The following is an 18,721-nucleotide window of genomic DNA, read 5'->3' as shown; positions in this document are numbered from 1 at the left end:
AGATTGAGGGTATTTCTTATATTGTCAGGTAATAACAGAATTATGATGCAATCAAAGCTTTTTGTCCTTAAGATAACCATATAATAGAACACAGAAAGACATTCAATGCTTTTGTGCTGACAAAAACAATATTGTGAAAATGGCCATACTACCAAAATTAAGTTATAGACATAATGTAATATCTATCAAAATTCTGATGTCCTATTTTACATGTTTTATAAAAGTAAGCATGAGAATAAATCATATGGAATCACGAAAGAAAATAAACAGCCAAAGAAGTTCTAAGAAATAAGTATAATGCTTAAGAAATTACCACCCTTGACCTTAAATTACACTATAGCTATAGTGATAAAAAGACAGCCTGGTACTGGCATAAAAATAGTCATGTAGACCAATGAAATAAAAGAGAGAACCCAAAATAAAATTGCAAAGCATTGCCTCCTAAATTTTTGAAAAATAAAAAGATGGTGCTGTAAAACTGAATTTTTACCTGCAAAAAATGATATTAGACTCATATTTTGCTTTTCACAAGAGATAATTTAAAGGGGACTGAAAACCTTTTTTTAAAACGTTAACTACTAGAACTACTTAATCTTCTAGAGGAAAACTGAAGGGTGCCTTTCAAGATCCTGCATAGTCATGTACTTCAGAAACAGGGCCTATAACACCTGAGCTGGAACTGACCCGGGATCCTGACCAGGATTCCTGCCATAACGCAAGCTCGCGAGCCTCATTCCTCCCCAAGCTGTTTTTGTTCAGTGTTTTATTACAATGGAACAAACTAAGGCAGAAACTGAGAAGAGGGAGTGGGATCTCGCTGTGGCGGACCTGGATACGTGGTCTCTGGGAGTATTGTGGAAGAGTTTGGAACTTTGGGCTGCAGAAGTCATTGAATAGGTGTATAGTGAGTAGTTTGCTTGGTAGCTTGTTCTGTGGGAGCTGGGAAGATAACGCTGACAGTAAAGCAGATGATGGAGGTTTGTCTTGTGAACTTTTAAAGGGAAGCAAAGACTGCCTGGACGGCTCATGTGATATACTGAATTGAGAATTAGTCTGGTCAGGGACTGGGGCTGAAATCAGTTCAAATTAGGAAGTAAAACATGTACTTCATTGGGACAATTGGCTATGGTTGGCTGTGTTTGAGAGATCAGCCATGATTAATAAGAGAGCACCACGGAGGCAAAAATCATCTGCGAAATATTTCTTCAGAGTCAGCACAAAGAAGCTGTAATTCAGAGAGGGCCAAATCTGCATCTCAAGTTGGCAGCAGAATTTAGTATTATATAAAAGAGCCTCCTGAATGGTACTGATTTGGGTGGCATGAGAACAGCAGGACTGAATTGTCACAGAGAGCAGGTGAAGACTGGCACTGCGAGAGGTCGGACAACAACAGCGAAGGTTCTGCCTCAGTTGTACTGAAGCTCCCGGGGCTCTGACAATACCAAGACCACAAGCTAACTAACCAATATCAACAGCAGGTATGGACTGAAGTTGGCCTGACCCATCCGAACACAGCTGTGCATATCAGAGATGGCAGAGATAAAGGGGTAGGACCTTTATCCAAGCCCTTTAGAAATAAGATCGTGAGTTCTTCCAAGACATAGGACATTGAGGTACTTACACTGTTATATTTCTGGTTTCATCTTGACCTAATCAACAGTGGTCTGTTTTTTTTTCCCCTTTAGGAATTAAAAACAAAAACAAAAAGAAAAACAACACAAAGGATTTTTAACTTGTTTTGGATTATTTTAGGAGTCCACAGCTAAAAGACATTAAACATTTAACAAAATATTGAACTTCTAGTATTGGGATTTTTTTTTATCAGTTACATTTTATTAACTCTGTATCCCAGCCGTGTCCCGATCCCTCATTTCCTCCCAGTCCCTCCCTCCCTCCCTCATCTCCACCGTGCCCCTTTCCAAGTCCACTGATAGGGGGGACCTCCTCCCCATTCATCTGATGTAGCCTGTGGTAGCTCAGTAACCAATTGGTTTCCCAAAGTGAGGGGAACAGGGACTATTTCTAACAGGAACTCAATGACTGGCTCTTTGGTCTCCCCACCCCCGAAGGGAGGAGCAGTCCTGTTAGGCCACAGAGGAGGGCTTTGCAGCCAGTCCTGAAGATACCTGATAAAACAGGATCAGATGAATGGGGAGGGATTTTTTTTTAAAGTGTGGAATATCTAAAAGTTATGAGATATTGGGGATAAACAAGAAAGGAAAGGTTATGGTTTAAAATGATGTGTTTGAAAAAAATGATGTGTTTGTGTGTTAAGTTGACAGTTAATTGTGCTGGTTTTTGTCAAGTTGGAACAAGCTATAATCGCCTTAGGAAGAGTAAAATTGTCTCATCACATTGGCTTGTACCCACACGTGAAAGGCATTGTTTTGATTAATGTCAGTGAGGGCAGGGGCAAAGTCCACTGTGGGTGGCGTCTCTGCTGAACAGGTAGTCCAGGATGGCAAGCCAGGGCAACAGACCAATAATCACCCTTTTTCTAAGGTCTCTGCTTCAGTTCCCATCTCCATGTCTCTGCTCTGCATTAGCTTTCACCTATATGTCCTTTTTTATGATGGACTATGATTGGGATATGTAAGAAAAATAGAACCTTTCCTTCACAAGCTGCTTTTGGTATTTATTACCTCAATATAAAACAGGCTAAAACATATCTTTTCCACATACCCCAGTTCTTGATTTAGAGATGCATGTTGCTGTTGATGGATTTTACATAGATTCTTATAGATGCTGAATACTCAAACTCAGGCCCTAATGTTTTCAACAAGTGGCCTTATCTACTCTGTCATCTCCCCATCTGTCTCCCATTCTCCTATACCTGTGCTTTGATATACTTTCAAGCCTCTTCTTAAGAAACTCTAGCTTTGTTTACTGCCATTTAATAAAAATATTTCTGTACCATAAGTCAAGAATACCATTATTGCCTAATAGAAGTCTTGGAAAATAACTCAGCATACTCTAGTATGCACCCAGTATGTTCTGCTGCACCTTGTGTTCTTTCTTGGTGGCTTCTATGAGGATAATTTGAAACATTGTTGTCACAAAAACACCCTAAGCATAGTGCCACTCACACTTTCCAGCTGTTAGAGTACTTAAAAATTTCTTCTCAGAGAAGAGAAAATGACAGCTTGGCCTCTTACATGAAAAAAAATGAACAAATAATCTCACTTTTAAACTCAAAAGTTAAGATGTAAGATATGAAAAGCAGTTATTCTACAAAGTTGTATGGCCCTTGATAACTTTAACAAAAGCAGGAGAGGAGCCTGTGTCCATTTTCAAGAAGTCTGCATAAATATACATGCCTTAATATACATCCCTTAATATACAAACTTGGCCAGTGTGTTTTCCAGTTCAATACGATGTGCCTCAGATTGAACTACTACAGTATTTCTCAAACAAGCGTTCTTGGTGAAATCATTGAATTTAGGCATGCCACTCTGCTCTATGCCTTACTGTTTATGTGTTAATGTGCTGCGTATGACAGCTTCACTTTCTTCCAGATTGCTACTGAACATCAATATTCCAGCCTACCAGCTCAGACATCTCATCATAGCCCCAGATCAGGCAGCACAAGGCTTTCAATCCCTATGTAAGCAATGTTTGTGTACTTAGCCTGAGAAAGCCCGAGAAAAGAGCAACTGCAATTAAGCTATTGATATTTCAGAGAGGGAAGTTGAGGGAGGATGAAAAAACAGGAAAACCAAAATAGTGACAGTATTGGGGCTTTTCAAAAGAGTGTGGAATTTCTAAAAGCTATGAGATATTAGGCAAATTGCTGCAGGATGAAAAAATAAGAAAAACAAAAACAGTGACAGTTAGAACATGAGAGAAGGACTAGACGAGGTAGCTAGTCCTTCCCGTGTTCTGTCACTGGTAGTTTTTGTTGTTGGTGGTGGTGGTGTTTTTTTTTGTTTGTTTGTTTTGTTTTTTGTTTTTGTTTTTTAACTAGGGAACCCACATGGAGACTGAGCTATCTATGGGCTACATCTAGGTCCTTTTTTTTGAGTGGCCTTTGGTCTCTGTAGTTCCCCCAGGACCCTGCTTTTTTGGTTGGGTTTGTTGGTCTCCTTGTGTGGCTCCTGTTCCCTCCAGGTCCTTCTATATACCCCTTTTTCAGTAAGACTCCTTGTGTGCTGCCCAAAGTTTGGCTGTGAGTGTCTGCATCTGCTTCAATCTGCTGCTAATTGGAGTATTGTAGAGGACATCTGTGGTAGGCTCCAGTTCTGTTCCCTTTCTTCTACACCTTCATGTGTCTATCCTGTTTTCCCTTTTGAATGAGAATTAAGCCTCTTCCCTTAGGGTCCTCCTTTTCATTTAGCTTCTTTAGGTCTGTAGATTTTAGTATGTTTATCCTATATACTATGGGTAATGTCCACTATACGTGAGTATATCTGGTGGGGCAACCTAGCCAGCCAACAGAGAAAGAGGATCCAGGAAGTCTTGGTGGAAACTGATAGGTTAGAGTCAGATAGTAGGGGAGGAGGACTAGGGAATGGACTAGGGAAGATGAATAGGGGAGGAAGAGGAAGGGAGGTTGGGACCAGGAGAAGATGAGGGAGGGGACCAAAACTGGGATACAAAGTGAATAAATTGTAAATAATAATAATAATAATAATAGTAACAATAATAACATGAGAAGGAAAAGGAGCCTCCAAATTAATGACTGAAAATCAAGAGAATATTGCAAACCATCTTATCAACTAAAACATGATCCTTAGCTTCCTGTCACCCATATAAGCTAAGAATTTCTTTGACATTTTTGACCTATGTTTTTGCCTTATGAGTCTGAAAGTCTGGAAAATGTGCTTGAAAACTTATTTATAATCTTGTTTCCAAAGGGACACATTTATACAAATAATGTTTTTATAATCTTTGCAAAGTGAAGTATTTATACATATAAACTAATTGTAATCTTATCTTTACAAAGGTATCTACCTTACTTAAAAATGAAAACCTCAAACTTTTAAATATATCTTTCAAAAAAAGTTTTTAGGTTTGGTTTTTTAGCACCCACATGGTGGATGACTTACAACCATCTATAATTTCAGATCTAAGTATTATTATTATTATTTTACAATTTATTTATTTTTTTATCCCAGTTTTAGCCCCCTCTCTCATCTCCTACCTGTTCCACCCTCGCTCCCTCTTCCTACACTATTTCTCTCTACTAGGCCACTGATTGGGGAAGTCCTACTCCCCTCCTGTCTGACCCCAGCCTATCAGGTTCCATCAAGACTGCCTGGATTCTCTTCCTCTATGGACTGGGTAGGTTGTCCAACAAGGGAGAAGTAATCAAGAATTAGACAACTGAGTTCATGTCAGAGACTGTCTCTTCTCCCTTTACTAGGAACCCACATGGACATTGAGCTGTCCATGGGCTACATCTGAGCAGAGTGTCTAGGTGCTCTCTATGCATGGTCTTTGGTTTCAAAATAGCTTAACAAATATCATTTTGAGAGCTGCCTTGTTGCTATGCCACTATTTTTTCAGATTGTTAAATGTAGCACTTTCATTTGAGAATTCCTAAGGTAGGCTCTACCATTCTTTTGTTGTATTTTTTCTCATTCTCAATATCACTACTTCTACACTTGTGCTGAGATTTTTCTTAATGAGCTCTAACTTTGCCACAGACAAACAGAAAATAACAAAGAGACCACACTCCTGCTCTTTCCTGGATTTTACTGATTCTTTCCAGAGTTTTATGAATGACTTCTGGCCTTTTTTACCTTTCGCCATTCTTTCTTACTTTTGACGTTAGTTACCTATTTTTACATGGTCTTGGAATACGGAATATTTTAAAGGGGGTTATGTTTGATTCATCCTGAAAAAGTTTAAAGACTTGGGATGTGTTAATTGTTGCTAAAGGAAAAAAAAATTAAAACATGTGATCAAGAAGAAATCTGGTGGTTCTGAATGTTGTAAATTAAGCACAAGAGTGGTGAATATTAAAAAGTTAATTCAGGGCTGAAATACATAAGTGAAGAAAAATGATAGCCAGAGAAGGAAAGATCAATGGAATCCAAGTGATAAAATAAAATTCATTAGATACGTCTTGTAGAGAAAAGGAAACCTCAGGAAAAATATGAAAAGAAAAGAAATGTTAATAATATCCAAAGGGGTTTTCAAAGAAATAAATAGGGATTATGTATATACTAATTAACGAGAGGATAATGAAACCCACAAAGACTTTGAAATGCCTATGATATTGACCTGCTTTCTAAAATCATCTTTTAATAACACATAAGTTTTTAAAAGAAGACAAGGTAGGAAATTGAAGCTGAAGTAATTAGGATAGAATAAAGATCTCAGCAAACAGGCAGGCCAGGGGACCGGTCATTTTAGAAGTCAAGTATTTTGCTTTTCCACCACATATTCTGGAATGTTAAAATACTAAACACACACACACACACACACACACACACACACACACACTGATTTGATGGCACAATTTTAAGACAGAATAGGAGTAATAATCTATTTGATGAGCTTGCTTCCCAGTGATGAATAGAGTGTTATTTATCACAGGTGTCTTGAGAGTATAAACTAGAAAAGCCATAAGCAAACAAGGTTGTGTTTTCTTAAAGGGAGAGTACCTGCCACCCCAACTCTTAGTGAAATAAGAAGACAAATCCTAAGATAAATATTGGAAGACATCTAGAAGATAAATGAATTATGAAAAGCAAGCAGTATGATTTTACAGAGAGAAAAAAAAAAAGCACGCCAGGCAAATTTAATTGCTTTTTTTCTTCTCATGGATCAAATCATGAGATTAGCAGATGAAAGCAGCAATGGATGTGCTGTATCTTCATTCCAGCCAAGTAAAGTGATCACATATCTCACAAAATTTTACTTAAAAATAGCTTAAATCAGCTTAGATAGAAACAATTTTGTTTTAATGTAGACTAAAAAAAAATCAGTTGCACTTGCACATGAAAGGGTAACTGTCCTAGCAGGGAGGAGGCATCCAAGGGGACTGAAACAGAAGTTAGCGGTAGCTCCAGTTACTATTATTATTTTTTAATCTTTCAACTAGGTTTATCTGAGTATCAATGAGCTCAGCGGAGAGTATTTGTGCTATGCAAAACTGACAACATAAACTTGAAGATCATATAACCATGACCAAAATAAACTCCACAAAATGTCACACAATCTTCATATATCTGTCATACCCTAAGAACAAATAGTCCATTACAAACATACTTTTTTTTGAAATAAATCTCGTAGCTGTTATATTATCTAGCACCTCTAGATAATTCTCTAAGAAGGCAGTACTTCAAGGTGATATGCCATATAGTAAATATGAGAACATGTAGAACCATGGAACTTCAAACAATATATACATACATACATACACACATACTATTAAACATTATAACATCAATTAATTATTGACATCCAAACAAGGCTTAAAAACAAACGTATTAAAGGAATTTGTGAAAATATAAGGTCTAGTTATTTTAAAGAAATCCATTAATGCTGGCAACAAGACAGAAAAGAACAATGCTAGTTACATTCACAGACCATGCAAAGTTGGGGAGTAGTGTTCATATCCCAAGCTCAAGAAGCAATAATGAGCTCTGAGGATGTTTGAGTTATGGTCAAAATTTTATGTCAACTCATCCAACATGAGGATTCACTAGGGAAAAAATTCTCAGAGCATGCAGAATTCTGAGGCACAGGAGGCATGCAGCAACAGCAGTAGAAGCTCTTGGGCAGCCCTTATTTTTAAATAAGGGCTTTAAATAAGCCCTTATTTTTAAATATTTTTAAACATAGGGCTAGAAGTGCTTTGGAGTCTCAAACTCCAAAGCACTTAAATTTTGGAGTATGTGCATACTCATAATAAAAATATCATGAATGAATGCTACATCTAATCACACATTGGAGAATATTTCATAAACGTACTAAACTAACAGGATGAAGATACTTTACTTGCATAGCTATAGAATGCCAATATTTTGGTACTAAACTATCACATGACCTCAGTGGTATTTTCTTTTTGTGGCAACATGTGTACACTAAAAACATATAGGCTTTAAAACAGTTTGTATTTTGTATTTCTAAGTTAGAAATATTTTCACAGTGCACTAAAATCTACCAACTCACTGACTCTCAAACTGAGTAAAATGTCTCTACACCTTTTGCAATATTAGGTCTCTAGGCTTGTTCTCTCGGAGCTCCCACTGTGACTCTTCTGACCTTTGCAATGTTTCCTCCCCTAGAATCATAGACCCTCGTGTGCTTATTTGGAGTTGTGATCTTTGAAAGGACCAGACAAATGTCCACTGCCTCCTCCTATCGACATTTTCAAGCCCAGTCAACTGGCATATGCTTATACTTTACACACAGTTCAGGGTGAACACAGAAGGTAAACTCAGGCCTCACGCTTACTTGATTTTCAATAAAATACTAAGGAAAATGCAAATGCTCCAGTAATATCAAAGGGGGTATCAAAGGCTATCCATGACAATATGACTTAACCACAAGCTCATTTACCTAACATGCTAGCTCTATTTCTGAAGAAGTTTTGTTTATTGATGAAATAAACTTCTTCTGGTTTGTTTTTCGTGTAGTTGCATTCTGTAAGTAAATGATGACAGATTATAAAAGGAATAAACAAAATAGGAGTTGAAAACTTTTCCAAATAACTTTACCTCAGAAGATTTCACACACAAACACACACAAAAATCATACAATAACAGGACATACTTTCAAAAGATCATCACAACACTGAAATGAATTTTCAAATGAAATGGACAAAAATAAATGGTATGAAAGTGGCACACACAGTATTATTCTAACCTCATAATAGGATATATGAACAAAAACCCTCTAGGAGGTTTAAGGAGTTGTTATTTTTTTATTAAAATAATTATGCTTATGTGGCTGCTAGAGTCAATGGAGTTTTATTTTTTTACATTTTTATTAATATTTGAAATCTTTCATCACTATTGTTTTATAAAATTATATATAGTTAATTATGAAAAATATGAATGTATATTATGTTGAACAGATTGAGGAAAAAGCATCAAAAATAAAATATTAACCAAGTAAACTAAAGACATTGCTGGTTTTAAAGCATATAGAAATAATATGAAGGTATTGAGAATTTAATGACTATGGTGATTTGATGTAACACAAAAGCATTCACATAGATTAGGGAATTGACTTAGTACAAAAAGTACTTAAGATTGTAGTAAAAGTACACAAAGGCTGCAAACTTAGACCTTACATTGGCATGTCCTTTTGAAATGTCATTGAAAGTTTCTCTAGTAGAAATTTTGGGGTCACTCATGTGTACTACAAACAGTGATAACTCTATGGACACCTAATTTTTGACAAAGAAGCCAAAACCATACAATGGGGGGGGGGGGGGAGGAGGCAGTATCTTCAACAAATGGTGTTGGTCTCACTGGATGTCTACATGTAGAAAAATGAACACAGATACATTCTTACTACTCTACAATAAAGTAAAGGCCAAGTAGATGAAAGACCTCAATATGAAACCAAACACACTAAATCTGTTAGAAGAAAAAGGCGGGAAGAGCCTTGAATGCATTGACACAGGAGACAACTTCCTGAACAGAACACGAAGAGCTCAGGCTCTAAGATCAACAATCAATAAATGGGTCCTGAATAAAACTGAAAAACTTCTGTAATCAGAACAACTACTGTCATTAGAACAAAATGACAGCCTACAGACTGGGTAAAGATCTTCACCAACCTTACATCTGACAGAAGGCTAATATACAGAACATATAATGCAAATCTAAACAATCCTGAGATTCCACCTTCAGAATGGCTAAGATAAAAAAAAACTTACTAAAATGTATGCACCTAAAGAAACTAATCAAGAGGGAGGACTCTGGCTAAAATGCTCAATCATTATCCAGAAAGGCAAAGAGAATGGATATCAGAAGAAGGAGAAAACAGGGAACAAGTTAGGAGCCTGCCACAGAGGGCCATTGAAAGGCTCTGCCCTGCAGACTATCAATGCTGAGACTTATGGCCAACTGTTGGGCACAATACAGGGAATCTTATGAAAGTGGGAAATAGTAAGATCTGAGGAGGACAGGAACCCCACAAGGAGAGCAAGAGAACCAAAAAATCTGACACAGGGGTCTTCCCTGAGACTCACGCTCCAACCAAGTACCATGCATGGAGATAACCTAGAACCCCTGCACAGATGTAGTTCATGACAGTTCAGTCTCCAAGTGGGTTCCATAGTAATGGGAAGAGGGATTGTCTCTGACATGAACTGGTTGGCCTGCACTTTGATCACCTCCCCGTGAGGGGGGAGCAGCCTTACCAGGCCACAGAAGAAGACAATGCAGCCACTCCTGATGAGACCTAACAGACTAGGATCAGAGGAAGGAAAAGAAGACCTCCCCCACCAGTGGACTTGGGGAGGGGCATGCGTGGAGAAGGGAGAGGAAGGGAGTGATAGGGAAGGGGAGAAGGGAGGGAACTACAGGGGGGATTCAAAGTAAATAAAGTGAAATTAATAAAAAAATTTAAAAAAAAACTCAAGTGACAACACATACTAAAGAGGATGTGGAGGAAGGGGAACTCTACTCCACTGCTGGTGGGAATGTAAACTTGTGCAACCACTTTGGAAATTAATTTGGCACTTTCTCAGACAATTAGGAATAGTGCTACCCCAAGAACCAGCTATACCACTCTTAGGCATATATCCAAAAATATGCTGAAGTACACAACAAGGACATTTGTTCAACCATTTTTGTAACAGCTTTATTAATAATAGACAGAATCTAGAAACAACCTAGATGTCCCTCAACTGAAGAATAAATACAGAAATTGTGATATATTTATACAATGGAATGCTACTCAGCCATTAAAAACAAGGAAATCATGAAATTTGCAGGCAAATGGGTGAAACTAGAATAGCTCATCCTGAGTGAGGTAACCCAGAAGCAGAAAGACACACATGGTATATACTCACTTATAAGTAGATATTAGCCATATAATATAGGATAAACATACTGAAATCTACAGACCTAAAGAAGCTAAACAACAAGGAGGACCCTAGGGAATATTCTTAATTCTCATTCAAAAGGGCAAACAGGATAGACTCCAGAAGTGGAAGAAAAGAGGGAACAGATGGGAGCCTACCACAGATGTCCTCTAAACGACTCCACCCAGCATGCGAAGAGACTCACAACCAAACTTTGGATAGAGCACAGGAAGTCTTATGGAAGAAGAGATTATAGAAGGATCTTGAGAGAACAGTAGCTCCACAAGGAGAACAACATCCAGAAAAGCAGGGCCCAGGGGGGACAGCAGAGACTGAATTATCAATCAAAGACCATGCATAGAGCAGATCTAGACCCCTTGCTCAGATGTAGCCCATAGACAGCTCAATCTCCTGGTGGGTTCCTTAGTAAGGGGAGAAGAGTCAGTATCTGACATGAACTTGGTTGCCTGATCCTTGATCACTTCTCCCTGATAGGGCAACCTAGTCAGCCCACAGAGGAAGAAGATCCAGGCAGTCCTGATGGGACCTAATTGGCTAAGGTCATATAAAGCAGGGCAGGAAGTCTTCCCTATCAATGGACTAGGGGAGAGGGATAGGAGAGGAAGGAGAAAGGGTGGGACCAAGAAGAGATAGTGAAGGTCTACAACTGAGATACAAAGTAAATAAACTGTAAATAATATTATTATTAATAATAAAATAATAATAAATACTGTGAAAAAACAAGTTGTTAATATATAATGTGTGTGTGATAATAATTAATGAAAAAGCAATGAACTTTAATGAGACAGCAAATCCGGAGCACTAAGAAAAATATTAAGTATGATGGTGGAAAATTTAATACTTGCCCAATATATAAACCTAGTTAGTATATATTTACTAATTAAAAGAAGTTGATTCTATTTTATTAACAAAGGATCTAAACAAATTTACTGGTAAAAAAAAAAGTGTCGTTATAATTAGTATCAAATATGTGCATTGTGAATTAAGTATTTCACTGAGAAAAATGTGATTTGTGTCAAAATTATGTAATTTGTTAATGAGTTGGAACTAAAGACCTTAAAGGTAGTGTTAAATAAGAATGCTAAAATTTGTTTAAAATACAGCATCACTTGCTACATAAAGATATGAGAAGCGGTTGGGGAACAGAGGGCTATAAAAGTTGTTCACCATGCATTCTCTTGCCATGTCTATTTAAAACATCCAACTGGAAATGAATACTAAGAAAAGATCTCTGTTTTAAGAAAAGAAACAATGTGTTCCATTGGAATAAGTTATCAGACACCAATTTGGAATTCCCATTATGGTTATTTGATATACATTTTACATACAAGAGTTTATACCTATAATGTATACATAACTATGAATAGTTATTAGTAACCATCAATAGAAATATAAATAATATCTGCCTTAGCATTTCACTAGTCCATAAATAAGTATTGTACTAGATGTTACCATTTGTCATCTCGTTAAAATATAGCAAACTTTATCTGCTTTGTTCAACTGTGGTTTGTTTTTTTTAAAGCTAAAACAGGCTAAATTTTTATTTTCACTGTTGAATTCTACTGAATTCTTTTAGATTACTTTCCTAATGTGGTAAGAAATTCTGACGACAAAGTCATTTTCACTGTTTTGAAATCATTTGCAGATTTTCATTAATGGCGTATTGTAGCTAAGTGAACAAAATGTATGAAAAAGAAGTTCAGATGGTCTAGCATCATGAAAGTACTTATTATTTTTAACAAAACTTTAACCATTGCCATAACACTCGGAAGGAGGGTGTTCTCATGTAAACTTAGTAATCATAACTACAAATGAGAAGTCTTTGTGAGCCTGGATGTGTCACTTTCTTTTTTAAAATTTTTATTATTATTATTTATTACAATTTATTCACTTTCCATCCTGTCTGTAGACCTCTCCCTCATCTCCTCCTAATCCCACCCTCCTTTCTTTCCTCTCCACTTGCATTCTATTCCCCTGATAGGGGAGGTCCTCCAATTCCACCTGACTCTAGCCGATCAGGTCTCATCAGGACCCTCTGGATCCTATTCTTGCCAGGCCACCTCACCAGGTGGAGGTGATCAAACAGCAGTCAACTGAGTTCATGCCAGAGACTACCCCTGCTGCCTTTACTTGGGCACCCCATTGGAAGCTCAACTGCCCATGGGCTACATCTGAGCAGGGGATCTGGGTCCTCTCCATGCTTAGTCTTTGGTTGATTCTTCAATAGCCACAGAGACCCCTGGGCCTAGATTTTTTGGCTTTGTTGATTTCCTTGTTGAGCTCCTGTCCCCTCCAGGTCTTTCTATCTCCTCCTTCTTCCATAAGATTCCCTGCACTCTGCTCAAAGTTTGGCTATGGGTTTCAGCACCTGTTTCGATACCCTGTTGGGTAGAATCTTGCAGAGGCCCTCTGTGGTAGGCTACAGTTGTGTTCCCTGTCTTCTCCTCTTTCTGATGTCTCTCCTGTTTGCCCTTTTGAATGAGGATTAAACAACTTTCCCAGGGTCCTTCTTGTTGTTTAGCTTCTTTAGGACTATAGATGTTAGCATGTTTATCCCCTATTATATGGCTGATATCCACTTATAAGTGAGTATATTATTTGTGTCTTTCTGCTTCTGGGTTACCTCACCCAGGGTCATCTTTTCTAGTTCCATTCATTTGCCTGCAAATTTCATATTTTTTTGTTTGTTTCTATTTGCTGAATAGTATTCCATTGTGTAAATGTACCACAATTTCTGTATACATTCCTCAGTTGAGGGACACCTAGGTTGTTTGCAGATTCGAGCTATTATGAATAAAGCTGTTATGAACACAGTTGAGCAAATGCCCTTGTTGTATGGTTTAACATCTTTCAGTTATTTCGCCAGGAGTGCAGTTTGAAGTGGCCTTAAGACAGCTCTATGAACAAGAGACTCTGTAAATGTCCTAAAATAATCTGACCTGAAACTTGAAAAACTGATTATTTCTATTTATTGTCTAAATAGAAATAAAATATGTTGGTCCTGATTTTGATAAAAAAAAATCATATATCTGAATAAATTTAGAAAATGAAAAGCTTTGGCATAGGTGAGGCAACTGATTCGCCTGCTCTTTGATCACCTCCCCCTCAGTAGGATGCAGCCTTGGCAGGCCACAGAGGAATACAATGCAGCCACTCCTGATGAGACCTGATAGACTAGGATCAGAAGGAAGGGGAGGAGGACCTCCCCTATCAGTGGACTGGGGGAGGGGCATGGTTGGAGAAGAGGGAGGGAGAGTAGGATTGGGAGGGGAGGGGGAGAGGAGCTATAGGTGAGATACAAAGTGAATAAACTGTAATTAATAAAAAAGAAAACATATGTTAAACACAGTAAAGAATATCTATTGCAATCCACTCCTAAGAAAAAAATATAGTCCAGAAATTTTCCTTCCATACACATCCACATAAGCGGAAATCACCATTCTTGAATATGTCTACATTCCCAATTTAAATTCCAATCCTATTCATAATACCAAAGATATGGAAACATCCTTAATTACCCATCAATAAAAGAATGAATAAGGAAACTAGCTACATATAAAATAAAATATCACCAAAGCATAAATTCTTTGCAATTTCTGATGAAAATTATTTTAATAAATAAATACACATACACATAAAATTATTGTATGATCTTACTCATGTGAATTTTTTAAAATCAAATCTACAGTGACAATAATAATAGTTACCAAGATGAGAGGGTGAGGAGAAATTGGAAGTACTTATGTCAGAAGTTTCAATGTGCCATATATGAAGAAACAGATCTAGAGCCATGACATGCTGGTCATATATAAAATTGTACATTTGGAAATCTCTGAATTAAGAAATTGCTTCATTATACTAAAAGTTTGATCATTGATATGTGGTTCATAATATCTTTTTGTGTATCACATATAACAAAAGACAAGTTGGGAAAAATTGCTACCAAAAAGAAAAGAAAGGAGACTAATTTATTTTATAATCACTAAAACCAACTCTTGTTTTTTAAAGGAACATAGTCCTATGGCTCTTCTGATTGAGTGGTACAGTGAGGGTAGTACTGGGAGATCCATATGATTCCCAAACTGCATATTTCGTAATGTTTGCTTCATGCAAAGCAGCAGTTGTCATATTTCTATTTCTTAAGCCATTAATTATAAATGACAATGTTCCTATTGGCATTGTTACAAGATACTTGTACAAACTTGATATATGATTAAGATCCTCTTAGGTAAAGACAAAATGAGCAGCCCCACTCCACAGCAAATATGCATAATTGCTTTTCCTGACTTGGTAAAGACAAGACCATAAAACACATGGAAGCTTTGATTTCCAAATACAACCTCTTAGCTTTCCTCTATGTCATGTATATATTAAACTCACTAAAAACAAACAAACAAACAAACAAAAACAAAACAAAACAGTTTTATGGATATATCACATTTTAGATATATTCAAGTCGAATGAAATAGAACGACTGCCTGGCTGAGCTTTTCTTGTACCACAAAGAGAATTAACTTACATGTTAAACTAATTTATGGCCTTCCAAAATTTATTGTTGTTACATAGATACACACACATATCACTTAAATGATGCTATATATCAATTAAAATACTTATGAATCAAAGAAATAACCAGCACCACATAATAACTTTAAGAACTGTGACGTAGTGGCATACATACCACTCTTTAATTAGGCTTAAGTTGGCAAGAATGAAATTATGGATGGTTGCCAGAAACTTAGCCAAGTACTCAGAAATCATGCAACCCTCATTCTTAGAGAAGACTTTATAATTACTAAATCACAGTACTAAACAGGTATAATCCCTAACTACATTCTAAGCATTTATTCTTAACCTACAAATAAGCATGGTCCTCACCCCTCATCTAGAAAACTTTATCTTTGGACACCACTGCAGAAATCCATCACCAATCAAAATGCAAAACTGTAGAAGCCAACCTCAACTGATATATCTAGAATACAACTTCTGCAACTAAAACTCAGAAAAGAATGTGGAAGATGGGGCAGAAATAGTGTATGGTACAGAGAAACAATATTTGCTGCATGCTCCTGTCTCCTAGGATTGTCAGAAGCTGGAGCCATAAAGCATCACAAACATGACTTACTAAATATGAGCTGGACAAGAATAATACCAGCTTTGACGGTGGAATGCTCATGAAAACTCAGGCTTCCACAAAGAACTATAGAAAACTAATGAATGCTGGGAGTGAGAAAAATTGTTTTCCCCAGGGAACAGCAAAACAATTGGTTATCCAATACCAACACGATATACCAATAGCAATAGTAACAGCATGAAAATATATGCATACAAATAACATTTTACTGGTTGGGCAGGTTGTATTTATATACTTAAGGACAAATGTAAGTAGAGAGCAACAGTGAATAAAACAGTACCTACGAATTTATGAACCACAGCATGCAAAACTGTTGGTTGCTTTCTCCTTTGGAAACAGTAATGTTGCTTTTTGGTACAGAAAAAGTTAGTCCTCAGAGAGGATGCTTTCAGGTCATTTACAACTCATGAACCTTTTGGGGCCAGGACCCCAAAGTACATAGTTTCTTAATCACTAAGGACTTACCTTCAACTTCTGGAGGTGGGGCAACCAAGGTAACAGAAATACCCCATAATATTTTGGGAATCCTTGGCTAATTCTAACCAAAACCTCAAAACAGTGCTTTTTATGCTTAGTATTGAGATTTGTTCAATTGTCTATGGCTCTTGATGGGCACACTGTTACTCAAGATATGAGATTTTATTTAAATAACAGATACATATTTATATATACACCAAATTATATTTCTTATAGCTATTTTAAGATAGTTAATAGTATTGTTCCTTTTTAAATTTTCAGACATCCTTACTGTTGTTTTTACTCTCCCCACTCCCTTTTCTGTATTTATTTCTCTCCATCCCTGATTTGAGCATGGCCTTTTCCCCATTTACCCCTTCAGAGGGGTGCACGGCCTGCTCTCCCAAGTGCCGCAGCTGGTGTGAGACCAGACCAGCTCACCTGCTCTCATGACCCCTGGGCTAACATTCCCAACTGCCACAGGTGGGGAGTGGCAAGGGGGTGAGGACACGGCTGCCAAACCCAAGCCACCTCACAGTAGAGGAGTGGCAAGACCAGCTTCCCTGAGCTCTTGCCAGGTCCAGCTCTCCTGTTCCCCCACTATTAGGGTCAGCTCTGCTGTGCTGGACCCACTCTCCCGAGGGCTGCAGCTGGTGTGTGTCAGAGCTAGTTCTCACATACTCATGGCCCTGTGGCCATCTTTCCCAACAGCAGGAGTCAGCTCTTCCACCCTCACAAACTGAGGCTGGCTCACCCATGCTGCAGCCACCAGGCATAGCTCCACTCTACTGCCTGGGCATGGGTAGGGCCTGCTCTCCTGCTGCTGCAGGTGAGAGGTGGGGCCAGCTCTCTACAGTGCAGCATCCAGGGAGACTGCCAGTGAGGAACAGGACTGATTCTGCATAGCCTCTTGATATCCAAGTGGTTCCTGGCAGCTGCCCCAAGCAGGGATGCCCCGTGTTCTCTACTGGTAATAGAAGCCGTAGACATTGACATCAACACTTAATACCTCTGGATCAAGACATGGAATTCGGTGGAAGTTGGGGCAAAGACCTCCCCATGGCAGCAGGTGGTGGGGCTGGCCACTCATGACAGGCTACTCCTCTTCTCCCTTAAGTCTGCAGTGCCATCTCTCTTTGTAATGTTCAAGCTTCTCTACTTCTCTTTCTCTCTCATCTCTCCAGTACATACTTGTACATTGTGTTGGCTCCTGCTGCACGCTGGCCACATGGCTTGCAGACCCCTGGGTGACATCCTCTCTCTGAGCTGCTTGGTTTGATGACAGGCGGGTGTCTACGATTCTGTGCATGCTCAGGAGGGCTGGCCTGTAGATCGCATGGTGGTCTGCAGCGAACTGTGTATCTTCCCCCTTCCTCCCTGTGCTTCATGGTGACAGGTGAGGCTCTGTATACCTATGGCCTGCCTGTGCTGTGGGGTGGAGGTAGATCTGTGAATGTCTTTCTTTGCCTGCTGGGACGAAGGTCTCTGTCTGTCTCCCTCCTTCTGTGCCGTGCTGCCTGAATTTGATTTGATTTGATTTTTTTTATGTGTCCTAGGCATAAAACAGCTTTAGCTTTGATACCAAGCCAGCTTTCAAGCTAGGGTGAACAAAAGGCTGCCATCTGGTCTGCCCCTGACTGATATAAGAACACCACCACCACCAAGGTTTCTCCTTGCCCATTGCCAGGAGAGCTGATTCTTTTTAAACTAGGGGGAAATGAGTGACTTCAGTTCAGTCGTAACCAGTAAAGCATGGGAGCGGGACTTCAGCTGGCTCTGCCTGGGCTCTGGGCAACCAGTATTCAAGTTATGCCTAGGGGGATGAGGATGACGTAAATGGGCTAGAATTTGGAGCTAGGTCCTCAGAGTTAACTACGCCCAAGCTGAGAGATGGTGTTGGAGACTCACTAGACTGGGTGAGCACAAAGGTTTCCGGACCATGGGTAAGCTTAGGGGAATGCTTAATTGCAATATTCACAGGACGAATAAACATGAACAAATAAAAAATATTCATCTCTCAATAATGTTCATAAACCAAGGGATTTTTAGTCGGTAGTTAAAAATTAGTTAATAATAGTTAAATTTATTAATGGTTAAAGTGTTTATAGTGTTAATAAACT

The 18,721-nt window shown here is 38.3% G+C and overlaps 1 non-coding gene across 1 annotated transcript; it reads right to left on the bottom strand.

Moving 5' to 3' along the window:
• Positions 1 to 18,144: 18,144 nt before the first annotated feature.
• LOC132651573 (small nucleolar RNA SNORA48) lies at positions 18,145 to 18,293 on the bottom strand. Its single transcript, XR_009589173.1, has one exon. It is a non-coding gene; the product is annotated as a small nucleolar RNA SNORA48 (small nucleolar RNA).
• Between the last annotated feature and the right edge of the window lie 428 nt (positions 18,294 to 18,721).

Source organism: Meriones unguiculatus, chromosome 1, assembly GCF_030254825.1.
Source record: "Meriones unguiculatus strain TT.TT164.6M chromosome 1, Bangor_MerUng_6.1, whole genome shotgun sequence".
Classification (NCBI taxonomy): Eukaryota; Metazoa; Chordata; class Mammalia; order Rodentia; family Muridae; genus Meriones; species Meriones unguiculatus.
This window is presented reverse-complemented; position numbering and strand designations above follow the sequence as displayed.